Source organism: Ranitomeya imitator, chromosome 3 (assembly GCF_032444005.1).
Source record: "Ranitomeya imitator isolate aRanImi1 chromosome 3, aRanImi1.pri, whole genome shotgun sequence".
Taxonomy (NCBI): domain Eukaryota; kingdom Metazoa; phylum Chordata; class Amphibia; order Anura; family Dendrobatidae; genus Ranitomeya; species Ranitomeya imitator.
The window spans coordinates 289868302-289887213 of record NC_091284.1 but is presented as its reverse complement, the minus strand read 5'-3'; positions in this window follow the sequence as shown (position 1 = coordinate 289887213).

Here is an 18912-nt window from a genome sequence, read left to right as displayed (position 1 = left end):
ACCACCACACAAAACAAACCACTACAATTAAAAACACTTAAAACACAGAATAGGTCATCAAGGATTCCTATAAGGAACCCCCCCCAGGACATGTATAACAATATGCACTTACAGATGACAAGGTCAGTGGCAGACACAGCTGCTCTACATGCACATATATACAGATGGTAAAATGATTCAAAGCGTATGCATGAAAAATGGGAATAATAGCAGAAATTATACGTATATTTACTCCTGGTCCAGCTCGCAGCACACAATAGTGGGTATAAGTCACACAGTGTCAGGTATTATGATGTACATAAATATTCAATATGAAAATAGATGTAATATGTGAACCAAATGTTCTATTCTAAACAGGTACATATTCGGGTACAAATTCAAGACTGGCCGGTATGAAATGGCCTGACAATAAGTTACCAATATATAGATGTAAGAATATACCAATAATAATGGTGACAGCACATGTATCCCTTGCGAGCAGATAAGAACAAATAGGCAAAGGTAAAGAGCAAGTGCACAGTGTCTATAGTGATAGGAACACTATACATACAAATATCCCCACATGTAAATCTAGAGGTCAGAGATTATCTGAACCTCCTGAGGTGTACATAACCCCACCAAGCACAGACACACACTGCCAATACTGTCCCAATACCTAATAAGACCGGAGCTACCTGTATAGAGCCCACAAAAAGGGGGGCGCTATACTACCATCCCAGTGCAGAAAATACCGGTAGAGCATGACCAAATACCAAATGAAAACAGAGGTCCAGGGGGGTGAAGCCCCACGCGTATCGCCACTAGGAGTGGCTTCGTCAGGAGCAGGTGTGATGTGTGCGGCCGGCAGCTCCATATATATACAAACACTTACCCTAATGAAACTATCCCTATCAGCTGCGGGGCAACGGCATGGTGCTCGGCGTGGAGACATAGTGTTCGCAGCACCGGAAGCAGTGCCGCATATCGATATTTCCGGGAGTACAAAGATGGCCGCCAGCGCACAAATGCGCATGTCCGGAGTACAAAGATGGCCGCTAGCGCGCAAATGCACATGCCCGGACCAGTAGTGTCTCAATGCTTCGGGGAGTGTAGAAATAGCCACTAATGCGCGAATGCGCATGTCCGGACACATCTCAGGGATGACCTTTGCCATAGTCATTACCAGCGCCCATGTGTGAGACTTAACCGAGGAACCAGAACCTTTGGCTCCTACCCCTGCGGGGGATGTAACATTTGCCAATTTATGATCTCACAAGATGGTTTTTCTATCCCTACAGTCCCCTTCCGGATACAGCCGAGAGAATTTTTCAACTGCAAATCCAGGAATGTGGTGTATGCTATCTTCTGTGATTGTCCAAAGGTGTATGTGGGACAGACCACACAGGAGCTTAGGAGGAGAATGCAACAGCACCTTTCAAGCATCTCTACAGCAGCAAGAGACCGTGCAAAAAATAAGACTCTCTCTTCAGTGGCGGCGCATTTTCTTGACTATCACCAATGCAAAACGTCTAATTTCAAAGTTATGGGACTGGAAGGAGTGCACCAAAATATAAGGGGTGGGGACATTGTCAAGCGGCTTCTTTGCTGCGAAACGAAATGGATCTATAATCTACAGAGCATGACACCAAGGGGACTCAATGAAGAGTTTCTCTTCACTGGTTTCTATAAACAACTTTAGAGTATATATATTTTTTTCGTGTCTGAGTATGCCATCTGCATGAATCTCTGTCTCTTGTTTTTTTGGCCCCTAGCCCTCTGTCCCCGGAATTAATATGGTATCTTCCTAGATCTGTTACTTGTGAGGTCTAGGGCATCTATAGCTCCCTTTTTCAACATGATCTGGTTCCAGCTCGCATGCCTTTTTTGTTTCTTTGATATATTGTGTATTTATTCTATTCTTGCGTAGTAGGCTCTGGGATGGTGTCAATGTATATACTTCTGTGTTTGCTCATATGGCTTTCGGGGTATTTTGCCAATATGGCTTGATCTTGGTTGGATATAACCAACAGGGGATTTATCCACTTCTGTTGAAAGGGTTGTTCTCCCTCCATCCAACAGGGACTGTATGGTAACACGTCGGACAGACTCTTGTTTTGTCTGACTTTTCATTCAATAAAGGTTCCAACTTTGGACTATACTGTCCGACTGCATGGCCTCCTTCTATGTTCGATATATCATAGGGGTATAATCATATTTCTGTATTCAAGAACTGAGGCTCAAAAACATGTGGGGTCAGGATAATATTTTGTATATTAGGTCTTGGACTCGTTTTGGGCTCCAAGTGTTGGATCATGTTCCATCATCTCATTACATATCTCTAATCCTCTTTTTTAACCCCACCTATTTTTGTATTATGGAGTGGGAAGAGGAGGGGGAGAGTACAGGCGAGTTCCTGATATGTGCACCCAAGAGAGTCATTATGGTACTTGTAATATCTATTAACCATTTATACATATATGTATGTGTATCATCTTTTCTATTCATTTTACTCAACAGTATTTTGATATAACTCCGATATATACGATGGATATAAGTGCAACCGTATATCATATATAAGAACTACGAATAGTCTGAAAGGTTTTTCATCTCCATGCTAGCTATGGGACTCATCTCTGGTATTTAGATCTTTTATCCACCACTTCAGTATGTGTCTCTAGCGCCTCCTGCCATCCATAATAACAACTTTGGTTATAAGTTTTGTGATATTTCTATATTACAATGGGGACTTAAATGCATTATTTTTTGCGCATGCATCCACCATATGTATGTGTGTTTGGCCTGTTCTTTTACAGCTGTATATATATATATATATATATATGTGTACGTCTTTCGGTCATTACGATTTTGGTTATAGTTATTACTAAAGTACTGTGACACTTTGGTGCCTGTGCGTCATGTGGCCAAAACTGCTCCATGGGGTGATCTCCATACTCTTGTTTATGTTATTGTTGTTATTTTTACATTTACTACTTTTCCATAATGATTGGTGGTAAATGTATACTCTGGGTGGGGAGATACTTCCCACTTATTTGTGTGCCTCTCTCCGCCTCTGGTTGCTGCTGTGGTGCTTTTGTCATGCTCTGCACCAATTGGTTTGTTATGTGGTGCCTGGGCATGCGCATTATGTGCGTTCATGGCCATTCTGATGCTCCTAGAGCCTCCTATGGGCATGTACGCATTAGCGTGTTTTAGTGGTCCTTTTCGGACTACTACATCTCCCAGTGTCTATATTATGTATATTATGTGCGCATTTGCGCATTAGTGGCTATTTCTACACTCCCCGAAGCATTGGGACACTACTGGTCCGGGCATGCGCATTTGCGCGCTAGCGGCCATCTTTGTACTCCGGACATGCGCATTTGTGCGCTGGCGGCCATCTTTATACTCCCGGAAATATCGATATTCGGCACTGCTTCCGGTGCTGCGAACACTATGTCTCCACGCCGAGCACCATGCCGTTGCCCCGCAGCTGATAGGGATAGTTTCATTAGGGTAAGTGTTTGTATATATATGGAGCTGCCGGCCGCACACATCACACCTGCTCCTGACGAAGCCACTCCTAGTGGCGATACGCGTGGGGCTTCACCCCCCTGGACCTCTGTTTTCATTTGGTATTTGGTCATGCTCTACCGGTATTTTCTGCACTGGGATGGTAGTATAGCGCCCCCCTTTTTGTGGGCTCTATACAGGTAGCTCCGGTCTTATTAGGTATTGGGACAGTATTGGCAGTGTGTGTCTGTGCTTGGTGGGGTTATGTACACCTCAGGAGGTTCAGATAATCTCTGACCTCTAGATTTACATGTGGGGATATTTGTATGTATAGTGTTCCTATCACTATAGACACTGTGCGCTTGCTCTTTACCTTTGCCTATTTGTTCTTATCTGCTCGCAAGGGATACATGTGTTGTCACCATTATTATTGGTATATTCTTACATCTATATATTGGTAACTTATTGTCAGGCCATTTCATACCGGCCAGTCTTGAATTTGTACCCGAATATGTACCTGTTTAGAATAGAACATTTGGTTCACATATTACATCTATTTTCATATTGAATATTTATGTACATCATTATACCTGACACTGTGTGACTTATACCCACTATTGTGTGCTGCGAGCTGGACCAGGAGTAAATATACGTATAATTTCTGCTATTATTCCCATTTTTCATGCATACGCTTTGAATCATTTTACCATCTGTATATATGTGCATGTAGAGCAGCTGTGTCTGCCACTGACCTTGTCATCTGTAAGTGCATATTGTTATACATGTCCAGGGGGGGGGTTCCTTATAGGAATCCTTGATGACCTATTCTCTGTTTTAAGTGTTTTTAATTGTAGTGGTTTGTTTTGTGTGGTGGTCGATACAATAAAATATTCAAGTTTATCTTTATATATCTTTATTATTGTTTGGTGGTTCCCCTTTATGTATAGCATGACATCTTTTTTTCGGCCTTTATAATGTGTACTACAGGTCATGCTTTGGGTTGAACCTCTGTCCTCCGATATTAGGTTGGATGGTGCCCTCCATTTTTCTTGTTTATACAGTTACAGACATGCGCATTACAGTCTTTTTTCCGGGTAGTGTATAAATAACCGTGCACATAGCCTCTCATACCCGATGTAAGCGTCTGGACATGTGCACTCCAGCCGCCCTTATAGCCCTATGTATCGCACACTGGCGGCTGCGGTCAGGCACAGTCTATCTACTCTTTAGCACTGCCACCTCCAAGATGGCGCCCCCACACCACCGTCCATGTGACCTGCCCTTCTTGGCAGGTCACTTCTGCCTAACTCCGCCCACTTCCTGGGCGGTTTAGCACTGCTCTCATGCTCACAGCTGGCGTCCTCCCGGTCTCTGCCACCATATAAACAGCCCCATGGCCCTCTCTCCTCACCTGCTATTCAGCGGTGGACGCCGCGATGACAGCACCTATATAGTTAATTACATGCTACACTCTTCAGCGTCTCTCCAGTATGTAACTCTATCAGGGTCCGTGATAGATGTTCTATTTCTTCTAGGCTGTAACTTTTCTCTCTAGATATCCAATACTATATTGGTAGCAACCTCCGGGCAGGTGTCCATACACTCATGCTTCTTTTGTCTTCTCGTTTATAGTACCTCAGTCCAGTCGCTCACTATGATTTATGTTCCACCTCCCAGGCAGGCCATATAGCCACTTGAATCTATACATTGTCCCAGTAAACGGTATGTAAAACTCCACCACTGTACTACCACTGTGCCACGACATAGGTCACTCTCTTATACCACTAGTATCCACCCACCATCATTTTTGCCACAGTCATATGCATAGGATGTTGCATATGTTGTATATACTTTGGTTATTTTTGTTCACAGTTTTATTTATGTTTTCCCAATTATGGTTTTTAATTATGCTGTATTGTATGTACATACTTATTTCAGTTACTGATGAAGGTCCACCTGTGGGACCGAAACGTTACTGATGAAGGTCCAGCTGTGGGACCGAAACGTTTTCTGATTTGGGATAATAAATCTTTCATTTCTTCACACCACAAAGTTGAGTGCCGGGTTTTGTATTATTTGCTAAATTCTGTTAGTTTGTCGTATAACTTCCAGCCACAATCTGCCACTTACATTGTGTAGTGTAATACCCTGGGCCTGAGTTTTGGTGCAGTCTCCCCGCAAAAAAGGGAGATTTTAATTGGCACTAAGTGGATCTATGTCAGTTCTGTTAGTTTGTCGTATATCTTCCAGCCACGTTCTGCCACTTACATTGTGTAGTGTAATACACTGGGCCTGAGTTTTGGTGTAGTCTCCCCCCCAAAAAAGGGAGATTTAAATTGGCACTAAGTGGATCTACGTCAGTTCTGTTAGTTTTTCGTATATCTTCCGGCTACGTTCTGCCACTTACATTGTGTACTGAGATGGGACGCCATGTTGCGTTTGAAGAGCCACTGATGTGCCTAAACATTGAAACCCCCCACAAGTGACACCATTTTGGAAAGTAGACCCCCTAAGGAACTTATCTAGATGTGTGGTGAGCACATTGACCCAACAAGTGCTTCAAAGAAGTTTATAATGCAGAACCGTAAAAATAAAAAATAATTTTTGTGAAAAAAAATGATCTTTTTGCCCCCAATTTTTTATTTTCCCAATGGTAAGAGAAGAAATTGGAACCAAAAAGTTGTTGTACAATTTGTCCTGAGTACGCTGATACCCCATATGTGGGGGTAAACCACTGTTTGGGCGCATGGGAGAGCTCGGAAGGGAAGGAGTGCCGTTTGACTTTTCAATGCAAAATTCACAGGAATTGAGATGAGACGCCATGTTGCGTTTGGAGAGCCACTGATGTGCCTAAATATTGAAACCCCCCACAAGTGACACCATTTTGGAAAGTAGACCCCCTAAGGAACTTATCTAGATGTGTGGTGAGCACTTTGACCCACCAAGAGCTTCACAGACGTTTATAATGCAGAGCCGTAAAAATAAAACAAAAATTTTTTCCCACAAATATTATTTTTTAGCCGCCAGTTTTGTATTTTCCCAAGGGTAACAGGAGAAATTGGACCCCAAAATTTGTTGTGCAATTTGTCCTGAGTGCGCTGATACCCCATATGTGGGAAGAAACCACCGTTTGGGCGCATGGGAAGGCTCGGAAGGGAAGGAGCGCCATTTGAAATACAGACTTAGATGGAATGGTCTGCAGGCGTCACATTGCGTTTGCAGAGCCCCTAATGTACCTAAACAGTAGAAACCCCCCCACAAGTGACCCCATATTGGAAACTAGACCCCCAAAGGAACTTATCTAGATGTGTTGTGAGAACTTTGAGCCCCCAAGTGTTTCACTACAGTTTCTAACGCAGAGCCGTGAAAATAAAAAAAAAATTCCCCCAAAATTATTTTTTAGCCCCCAGTTTTGTATTTTCTCGAGGGTAACAGGAGAAATTGGACCCCAAAATTTGTTGTCCAATTTGTCCTGAGTGCGCTGATGCCCCATATGTGGGGGGAACCACCGTTTGGGCGCATGGGAGGGCTCAGAAGGGAAGGAGCGCCATTTGGAATGCAGACTTAGATGGAATGGTCTGCAGGCGTCACATTGCGTTTGCAGAGCCCCTAATGTACCTAAACAGTAGAAACCCCCCACAAGGGACCCCATATTGGAAACTAGACCCCCCACAAACTTATCTAGATGTGTTGTGAGAACTTTGAGCCCCCAAGTGTTTCACTACAGTTTATAATGCAGAGCCGTGAAAATTAAAAAATCTTTTTTTCCCCACAAAACTTATTTTTTAGCCCCCAGTTTTGTATTTTCCCAAGGGTAACAGGAGAAATTGGCTGTTGTCCAATTTGTCCTGAGTACGCTGATACCCTATATGTTGGGGTAAACTCCTGTTTGGGCACACGGGAGAGCTCGGAAGGAGCACTGTTTTACTTTTTCAACGCAGAATTGGCTGGAATTGAGATCGGACGCCATGTCGCGTTTGGAGAGCCCCTGATGTGTCTAAACAGTGGAAAACCCCCCAATTATAACTGAAACCCTAATCCAAACACACCCCTAACCTTAATTCCAACGGTAACCCTAACCACACCTCTAACCCAGACACAACCCTAACCCTAATCCCAACCCTATTCCCAACCGCAAATGTAATCCAAACCCTAACCCTAACTTTAGCCCCAACCCTAACTGTAGCCTTAACCCTAACTGTAGCCTTAACCCTAACTGTAGCCTTAACCCTAACTGTAGCCTTAACCCTAACTGTAGCCTTTACCATAACTATAGCCTTAACCCTAGCCCTAACCCTAGCCCTAACCATAACCCTAGCCCTAACCCTAGTCCTAACCCTAGCCCTAGTCCTAACCCTAGCCCTAACCCTAGCCCTAACCCTAGCCCTAGCCCTAACCCTAATGGGAAAATGGAAATAAATACATTTTTTAAATTTTTTTTATTTTTCCCTAACTAAGGGGGTAATGAAGGGCGGTTTGATTTACTTTTATAGCGGGTTTTTTAGCGGATTTTTATGATTGGCAGCCGTCACACACTGAAAGACGCTTTTTATTGCAAAAAATATTTTTTGCGTTACCACATTTTGAGAGCTATAATTTTTCCATATTTGAGTCCACAGAGTCATGTGCAGTCTTGTTTTTTGCGGGACGAGTTGCCGTTTTTATTGGTGACACTTTTGGGCACGTGACATTTTTTGATCGCTTTTTATTCCGATTTTTGTGAGGCAGAATTAGCAAAAACCAGCTATTCATGAATTTCTTTTGGGGGAGGCGTTTATACCGTTCCGCGTTTGGTAAAATTGATAAAGCAGTTTTATTCTTCGGGTCAGGACGATTACAGTGACACCTCATTTATATCATTTTTTTATGTTTTGGCGCTTTTATACGATAAAAACTATTTTATAGAAAAAATAATTATTTTTGCATCGCTTTATTCTGAGGACTATAACTTTTTTATTTTTTTGCTGATGTTGCTGTATGGCGGCTCGTTTTTGCGGGACAAGATGACGCTTTCACCGGTACCATGGTTATTTATATCTGTCTTTTTGATCGCGTGTTATTCCACTTTTTGTTCGGCAGTATGATAATAAAGCGTTGTTTTTTGCCTCGTTTTTTTTTTTTTTCTTACGGTGTTTACTGAAGGGGTTAACTAGTGGGACAGTTTTATAGGTTGGGTCGTTACGGACGCGGCGATACTAACTATGTGTACTTTTATTGTTTTTTTTTTTATTTAGCTAAAGAAATGTATTTATGGGAATAATATATATTTTTTTTCATTATTTAGGATTTTTTTTTTTTACACACTTGTAAAATTTTTTTTTAACTTTTTTACTTTGTCCCAGGGGGGGACAATACAGATCGGTGATCTGCCAGTTTGCACAGCACTCTGACAGATCACCGATCTGTCAAACAGCGCTGCAGCGTTACCAAGTGCCTGCTCTGAGCAGGCACTTGGTAAGCCACCTCCCTCCCTGCAGGACCCGGATCCGCGGCCATCTTGGATCCGGGATTTGCTGCAGGGAGGAAGGTAGGAGACCCCCGGAGCAACGCGATCACATCGCGTTGCTGCGGGGGTCTCAGGGAAGCCCGCAGGGAGCCCCCTCCCTGCGCGATGCTTCCCTGCACCGCCGACACATCGCAATCATGTTTGATCGCGGTGTGCCGGGGGTTAATGTGCCGGGGGCGGTCCGTGACCGCACCTGGCACATAGTGCCGGATGCCAGCTGCGATAAGCAGCTGACACCCGGCCGCGATCGGCCGCGCTCCCCCCGTGAGCGCGGCCGATCGCCTATGACGTACTATTCCGTCCTGGGGAAGTAAAGCCCACCCCACATGGACGGAATAGTACGTCTAATGGCAGAAAGGGGTTAAATTGGCACTAAGTGGATCTACGTCAGTTCTGTTAGTTTATATATACTATATATATATACTATATATATATAGTTAAAGAAAAAATAATCTCCAGCATGGATCTTCTAAAAAGTCAATTTATTGGAAACACTTTAAAATGCAAACATTTGCAAAAAAGAGATGGGGGTCCCAGGTGGTCAACGCCGACGCGTTTCGATCATCAGGTCTTAGTCATGGCATGACTAAGACCTGATGGTCGAAACGCGTCGGCGTTGACCACCTGGGACCCCCATCTCTTTTTTGCAAATGTTTGCATTTTAAAGTGTTTCCAATAAATTGACTTTTTAGAAGATCCATGCTGGAGATTATTTTTTCTTTTTCATTGCTGGCTCTGGACTACGCCCTTGACCAAGGCGGCTCCGTGCATGGACATCACTGCACTGTTGAGGGATTGGTGAGCTGACTTATTTTCTTCCCATTTTTTCCTTTTTCCCTATTTTTATATATATATAGTTTGTATATTTTCCAGCCACGTTCTGCCACTTACATTGTGTAGTGTAATACACTGGGCCTGACTTTTGTTGCAGTCTCCCCCCAAAAAAAGGGAGATTTAAATTGGCAGTAAGTGGATCTACGTCAGTTCTGTTAGTTTGTCGTATATCTTCCAGCCACGTTCTGCCAATTACATTGTGTAGTGTAATACACTGGGCCTGGTTATGTTGCAGTCTCCCTCCAAAAAATGGGAGATTTAAATTAGCACTAAGTGGATCTAGGTCAGTTCTGTTAGTTTGTCCTATATCTTCCAGGAACGTTCTGCCACTTACATTGTGTAGTGTCATACACTGGGCCTGAGTTTTGTTGCAGTCTTCCCGCCAAAAAAGGGAGATTTAAATTGGCACTAAGAGGATCTTCGTCAGTTCTGTTAGTTTGTCGTATATCTTCCAGCCACGTTCTGCAACTTACATTGTGTAGTGTAATACACTGGGCCTGAGTTTTGTTGCAGTCTCTCCCCCCCCCCCAAAAAAAGGGAGATTTAAATTGCCACTAAGTGGATCTACGTCAGTTCTGTTAGTTTGTCATATATATTCCAGCCACGTTCTGCCACTTACATTGTGTAGTGTAATACACTAGGCCTGAGTTTTGTTGCAATCTCCCCTCAAAAAAAGGGAGATTTAACTTGGCACTAAGTGGATCTACGTCAGTTCTGTTAGTTTGTCGTATATCTTCCAGCCACGTTCTGCCACTTACATTGTGTAGTGTAATACACTGGGCCTGAGTTTTGGTGCAGCCTCCCTCCCAAAAAAGGGAGATTTAAATTGGCACTAAGTGGTTCTATGTCAGTTCTGTTAGTTTGTCGTATATCTTCCAGCCACGTTCTGCCATTTACATTGTGTAGTGTAATTACACTGGGCCTGAGTTTTGGTGCAGTCTCCCCTCAAAAACAGGGAGATTTTAATTGGCACTAAGTGGTCTACGTCAGTTCTGTTAGTTTGTCGTATATCTTCCAGTCACGTTCTGCCACTTACATTGTGTAGTGTAACATACTGGGCCTGAGTTTTGTTGCAGTCTCCCCCCCCAAAAAACGGAGATTTAAATTGGCACTAAGTGGATCTATGTCAGTTCTGTTAGTTTGTCGTATATATCTTCCAGCCACGTTCTGCCACTTACATTGTGTAGTGTAATACACTGGGCCTGAGTTTTGGTGCAGTCTCCCCTCAAAAAAAGGGAGATTTTAATTGGCACTAAGTGGATCTATGTCAGTTCTGTTAGTTTGTCGTATATCTTCCAGCCACAATCTGCCACTTACATTGTGTAGTGTAGTACACTGGGCCTGAGTTTTGTTGCAGTCTCCCCACAAAAAAGGGAGATTTTAATTGGCACTAAGTGGATCTATGTCAGTTCTGTTAGTTTGTCGTATATCTTCCAGCCATGTTCTGCCACTTACATTGTGTAGTGTAATACACTGGGCCTGAGTTTTGGTGCAGTCTCCCCTCAAGAAAATGGCGATTTTAATTGCCACTAAGTGGATCTACGTCAGTTTTGTTAGTTTGTAGTATATCTTCCAGCCACGTTCTGCCACTTACATTGTGTAGTGTGTTATGATCCGGTGACCTTGGAGCAGCTTGAAAACTTTCACTGGAGTAGGTGGTAACTGTACTGACCGCAAATCCTGATCTTAACACCGCAAGTAGAAGTAGCCGTGGGGTGTACCTAGCAAACCCTAGACACCTTGTCACAGCCGGAGGACTAAATACCCCTAAAGATACATAGTAACATAGTAACATAGTAACATAGTTAGTAAGGCCGAAAAAAGACATTTGTCCATCCAGTTCAGCCTATATTCCATCATAATAAATCCCCAGATCTACGTCCTTCTACAGAACCTAATTGTATGATACAATATTGTTCTGCTCCAGGAAGACATCCAGGCCTCTCTTGAACCCCTTGACTGAGTTCGCTATCACCACCTCCTCAGGCAAGCAATTCCAGATTCTCACTGCCCTAACAGTAAAGAATCCTCTTCTATGTTGGTGGAAAAACCTTCTCTCCTCCAGACGCAAAGAATGCCCCCTTGTGCCCGTCACCTTCCTTGGTATAAACAGATCCTCAGCGAGATATTTGTATTGTCCCCTTATATACTTATACATGGTTATTAGATCGCCCCTCAGTCGTCTTTTTTCTAGACTAAATAATCCTAATTTCGCTAATCTATCTGGGTATTGTAGTTCTCCCATCCCCTTTATTAATTTTGTTGCCCTCCTTTGTACTCTCTCTAGTTCCTTTATATCCTTCCTGAGCACCGGTGCCCAAAACTGGACACAGTACTCCATGTGCGGTCTAACTAGGGATTTGTACAGAGGCAGTATAATGCTCTCATCATGTGTATCCAGACCTCTTTTAATGCACCCCATGATCCTGTTTGCCTTGGCAGCTGCTGCCTGGCACTGGCTGCTCCAGGTAAGTTTATCATTAACTAGGATCCCCTAGTCCTTCTCCCTGTCAGATTTACCCAGTGGTTTCCCATTCAGTGTGTAATGGTGACATTGATTCCTTCTTCCCATCTGTATAACCTTACATTTATCATTGTTAAACCTCATCTGCCACCTTTCAGCCCAAGTTTCCAACTTATCCAGATCCATCTGTAGCAGAATACTATCTTCTCTTGTATTAACTGCTTTACATAGTTTTGTATCATCTGCAAATATCGATATTTTACTGTGTAAACCTTCTACCAGATCATTAATGAATATGTTGAAGAGAACAGGTCCCAATACTGACCCCTGCGGTACCCCACTGGTCACAGCGACCCAGTTAGAGACTATACCATTTATAACCACCCTCTGCTTTCTATCACTAAGCCAGTTACTAACCCATTTACACACAATTTCCCCCAGACCAAGCATTCTCATTTTGTGTACCAACCTCTTGTGCGGCATGGTATCAAACGCTTTGGAAAAATCGAGATATACCACGTCCAATGACTCACCGTGGTCCAGCCTATAGCTTACCTCTTCATAAAAACTGATTAGATTGGTTTGACAGGAGCGATTTCTCATAAACCCATGCTGATATGGAGTTAAACAGTTATTCTCATTGAGATAATCCAGAATAACATCCCTCAGAAACCCTTCAAATATTTTACCAACAATAGAGGTTAGACTTACTGGCCTATAATTTCCAGGTTCACTTTTAGAGCCCTTTTTGAATATTGGCACCACATTTGCTATGCGCCAATCCTGCGGAACAGACCCTGTCGCTATAGAGTCCCTAAAAATAAGAAATAATGGTTTATCTATTACATTACTTAGTTCTCTTAGTACTCGTGGGTGTATGCCATCCGGACCCGGAGATTTATCTATTTTAATCTTATTTAGCCGGTTTCGCACCTCTTCTTGGGTTAGATTGGTGACCCTTAATATAGGGTTTTCATTGTTTCTTGGGATTTCACCTAGCATTTCATTTTCCACCGTGAATACCGTGGAGAAGAAGGTGTTTAATATGTTAGCTTTTTCCTCGTCATCTACAACCATTCTTTCCTCACTATTTTTTAAGGGGCCTACATTTTCAGTTTTTATTCTTTTACTATTGATATAGTTGAAGAACAGTTTGGGATTAGTTTTACTCTCCTTAGCAATGTGCTTCTCTGTTTCCTTTTTGGCAGCTTTAATTAGTTTTTTAGATAAAGTATTTTTCTCCCTATAGTTTTTTAGAGCTTCAATGGTGCCATCCTGCTTTAGTAGTGCAAATGCTTTCTTTTTACTGTTAATTGCCTGTCTTACTTCTTTGTTTAGCCACATTGGGTTTTTCCTATTTCTAGTCCTTTTATTCCCACAAGTTATAAACCGCTTACACTGCCTATTTAGGATGTTCTTAAACATTTCCCATTTATTATCTGTATTCTTATTTCTGAGGATATTGTCCTAGTCTACCAGATTAAGGGCATCTCTAAGCTGGTCAAACTTTGCCTTCCTAAAGTTCAGTGTTTTTGTGACTCCCTGACAAGTCCCCCTAGTGAAAGACAGGTGAAACTGTACAATATTGTGGTCGCTATTTCCTAGATGCCCGACCACCTGCAGATTTGTTATTCTGTCAGGTCTATTAGATAGTATTAGGTCTAAAAGTGCTGCTCCTCTGGTTGGATTCTGCACCAATTGTGAAAGATAATTTTTCTTGGTTATTAGCAGAAACCTGTTGCCTTTATGGGTTTCACAGGTTTCTGTTTCCCATTTAATATCCGGGTAGTTAAAGTCCCCCATAACCAGGACCTCATTATGGGTTGCAGCTTCATCTATCTGCTTTAGAAGTAGACTTTCCATGGTTTCTGTTATATTTGGGGGTTTGTAACAGACCCCAATGAGAATTTTGTTACCATTTTTCCCTCCATGAATTTCGACCCATATGGACTCGACATCCTCATTTCCTTCGCTAATATCCTCCCTTAAAGTGGACTTTAGACAAGACTTTACATAGAGACAAACCCCTCCTCCTCTCCGATTTTTACGATCCTTTCTAAACAGACTGTAACCCTGTAAGTTAACTGCCCAGTCATAGCTTTCATCTAACCATGTCTCGGTTATTCCCACTATGTCAAAGTTACCTGTAGATATTTCTGCTTCTAGTTCTTCCATCTTGTTTGTCAGGCTTCTTGCGTTTGCGAGCATGCAGTTTAGAGGATTTTGTTTTGTTCCAATCTCCTCGCTGTGGATTGTTTTAGAAATGTTCTTACCTCCCTTCTGAGTATGTTTTCCTGGGTCTTCTTTGTTCGAGTCTAATGTTTTTCTTCCCGTCCCCTCTTCTTCTAGTTTAACGCCCTCCTGATGAGTGTAGCAAGTCTTCTGGCGAATGTGTGTTTCCCAGGTCTGTTGAGGTGTAGTCCGTCTCTGGCGAGGAGTCCATCGTACAAGTAATTCACACCGTGGTCCAGGAATCCGAATCCTTGTTGTCTGCACCATCGTCTTAGCCAGTTGTTTGCATCAAGGATCCTGTTCCATCTCCTGGTGCCATGCCCGTCTACTGGAAGGATAGAAGAAAAAACTACCTGTGCATCCAGTTCCTTTACTTTCTTCCCCAACTCTTCAAAGTCCTTGCAGATTGTCGGTAGGTCCTTCCTTGCCGTGTCATTGGTGCCAACATGTATCAGAAGAAATGGGTGGACGTCCTTGGAGCTGAAGAGCTTTGGTATCCTATCGGTCACATCCTTGATCACCGCACCTGGAAGGCAGCATACTTCTCTTGCGGTTATGTCCGGTCTGCAGATGGCTGCTTCTGTGCCTCTCAGTAGTGAGTCTCCCACCACCACCACTCTTCGTTGCTTCTTGGCTGTACTTTTTGCTGTCACTTGTTGCTGTGTGCCCTTTACTTTTTTACATGCTGGTATTGCTTCATCCTTAGGTGTGCCATCTTCATCCTCTACAAAGATTTGATATCGGTTCTTCAGTTGTGTGGTTGGTGATTTCTCCATGGTCTTCTTGCTTCTTTTGGTCACATGCTTCCACTCATCTGCTTTTGGAGGTTCTCTGACACTTTTTTCACCTTCTGTGACCAGTAGAGATGCTTCTGTTCTGCCTAGGAAGTCTTCATTCTCTTTGATGAGTTTCAAAGTTGCTATTCTTTCTTCCAGACCCCGCACCTTTTCTTCTAAAAGGGCCACTAGTCTACACTTCTGAAAGGTGAAATTGGATTCTTCTTCTGGTCGATCTGTGAACATGTAGCACATGCTGCAGCTCACCATGTAGGTTGTCACATCTGCCATGTTGCTCCTAGATCCTGCTGACTTGCTGTGTGTTTTCCTTCTTGTGTAATCTACTCAGCCAAGCTTTCTTGCAATAATGTCCTGCAGGCAAAAATTATTTTTGGTTTGGTGATGCTTTCCAAGCAGCTGGTCCCGGCTGTACCCAACGATCTTCTTGCTTAGGGAGACTCTTCGCTTTTCCCAGAAGGCACCTTGAACATGCAAATTATCCTCCTCAAGCTTGATTCCCTGGTTTGGTGATGCTTTCCAAGCAGCTGGTCCCGGCTGTACCCAACGATCTTCTTGCTTAGGGAGACTCTTCGCTTTTCCCAGAAGGCACCTGGAATATGCAAATTATCCTCCTCAAGCTTGAATCCCTGGTTTGGTGATGCTTTCCAAGCAGCTGGTCCTGGCTGTACCCAACGATCTTCTTGCTTGGGGAGACTCTTCGCTTTTCCCAGAAGGCACCTTGAACATGCAAATTATCCTCCTCAAGCTTGATTCCCTGGTTTGGTGATGCTTTCCAAGCAGCTGGTCCCGGCTGTACCCAACGATCTTCTTGCTTAGGGAGACTCTTCGCTTTTCCCAGAAGGCACCTGGAATATGCAAATTATCCTCCTCAAGCTTGAATCCCTGGTTTGGTGATGCTTTCCAAGCAGCTGGTCCTGGCTGTACCCAACGATCTTCTTGCTTAGGGAGACTCTTCGCTTTTCCCAGAAGGCACCTGGAATATGCAAATTATCCTCCTCAAGCTTGAATCCCAGGTTTGGTGATGCTTTCCAAGCAGCTGGTCCCGGCTGTACCCAATGATCTTCTTGCTTAGGGAGACTCTTTGCTTTTCCCAGAAGGCACCTGGAATATGCAAATTATCCTCCTCAAGCTTGAATCCCTGGTTTGGTGATGCTTTCCAAGCAGCTGGTCCTGGCTGTACCCAACAATCTTCTTGCTTAGGGAGACTCTTCGCTTTTCCTAGAAGGCACCTGGAATATGCAAATTATCCTCCTCAAGCTTGAATCCCTGGTTTGGTGATGCTTTCCCAGCAGCTGGTCCCAGCTGTACCCAACGATCTTCTTGCTTAGGGAGACTCTTCGCTTTTCCCAGAAGGCACCTGGAATATGCAAATTATCCTCCTCAAGCTTGAATCCCTGGTTTGGTGATGCTTTCCAAGCAGCTGGTCCCAGCTGTACCCAACGATCTTCTTGCTTGGGGAGACTCTTCGCTTTTCCCAGAAGGCACCTGGAATATGAAAATTATCCTCCTCAAGCTTGAATCCCTGGTTTGGTGATGCTTTCCAAGCAGCTGGTCCCGGCTGTACCCAACGATCTTCTTGCTTAGGGAGACTCTTCGCTTTTCCCAGAAGGCACCTGGAATATGAAAATTATCCTCCTCAAGCTTGAATCCCTGGTTTGCTGATGCTTTCCAAGCAGCTGGTCCCGGCTGTACCCAACAATCTTCTTGCTTAGGGAGACTCTTCACTTTTCCCAGAAGGCACCTGGAATATGCAAATTATCCTCCTCAAGCTTGAATCCCTGGTTTATCCACTACACAATGTAAGTGGCAGAACGTGGCTGGAAGATATGCGGCAAACTAACAGAACTGATGTAGATCCACTTAGTGCTAATGTAAATCTCCCTTTTTTTTGGGGGGAGACTGCTACAAAATTCAGGCCCAGTGTATTACACTACACAATGTAAGTGGCAGAACGTGGCTGAAAGGTATACGACAAACTAACAGAACAGACGTAGATCCACTTAGTGGCAATTTAAATATCCCTTTTTTGGGGGGGAGACTGCAACAAAACTCAGGCCCAGTGTATTACACTACACAATGCACGTGGCAGAACGTGGCTGGAAGATATATGACAAACTAACAGAACTGAAGTAGATCCACTTAGTGCCAATTAAAATCTCTGTTTTTTTTGGGGGGGGGGACTGCAACAAAACTCAGGCCGGTGTATTACACTACACAATGTAAGTGGCAGAACGTGGCTGCAAGATATACGACAAACTAACAGAACTGACGTAGATCCACTTAGTGCCAATTTAAATCTCCCTTTTTTTGTGGGGAGACTGCAACAAAACTCAGGCCCAGTGTATTATTACACTACACAATGTAAGTGGCAGAACGTGGCTGGAAGATATACGACAAACTAACAAAACTGACATAGATCCACTTGGTGCCAAATAAAATCTCCCTTTTTTTGGGGGGGAGACTGCAACAAAACTCAGGCCCAGAGTACTACACTACACAATGTAAGTGGCAGAACGTGGATGGAAGATATACGACAAACTAACAGAACTGACGTAGATCCACTTAATGCCAATTTAAATCTCCCTTTTTTGGGGGGGAGACTGCAAGAAAACTCAGGCCCAGTGTATTACACTACACAATGTAAGTGGCAGAACATGGCTGGAAGATATACGACAAACTAATAGAACAGAAGTAGATGTGCAGCGCCCCAGAGACCTGGTCGTTGCAGTATGGCCCCAAGGCGAGTAGCGGTACGTCTGATGGCACTAAGGAGTTATCCTGACCAGGTATCACCAGAACACATTACACTTCACACTCTGGCCACTAGGCGGAGAAAAAGGCTTTATTTATTGGGCCACTCCTCACACTGGTAAAACTAGGGGCTGGGGAGGAAGTTAGTCGGAAGCTGACTGGGATGGAACCAGGCAACATCCCGTGGCAGGGGGTGTTGCGGGGAGAAGACACAGGGGGTCCCTGTCAGCTGTGGGAACCTGGCAGGCGCCTAGCGAAAGGACAGAAAGGAACGGAACCGCGCCTGCACACCTTGCGGCGGCATCCTAAGAAAGAGACAATAAGGGAAGAATATTGTGGAACAGTGTAAACGAGATCAGCACAAAGGAGAGCCAGTAAGAGTCGTGCCGAGAGAGGAAGGCAACATCTTACTAAGGCGCGTAGTCGGTGGCCGGATCACCATAGGAGTAACTGACTTCAGGCCTTACTTCAAATTCCGCTGGACAGTTGATCATAGGTTGGCTGTCTACCTTTTACACCTACGAAGACGTAGGGGGCAACATTGGGAGAGGGGTGTCTCTAGGGTCCCGGAAGACCTCCAAGCCTTCCCGTCAAACGGGTGGCGTCCTAGCCATACTATATCTGGGGGACGTTAGAAACTAGCAACATCTGGAACCAAAGAACGAGAGAGAGAGAGCGAAAGCTGTAGAGAACGAACGAAGGAGAACAGCAGTTGTGAGGACTATTCCGAATGCTCAGCATGGTAGGACTACAACACACAGGCGCTATTGGTAGGCAACGATTTCCATCTGCGAGGGAAACTCTGGATGTGCCCATCGGACCGGCCGGTCTCTGATAGT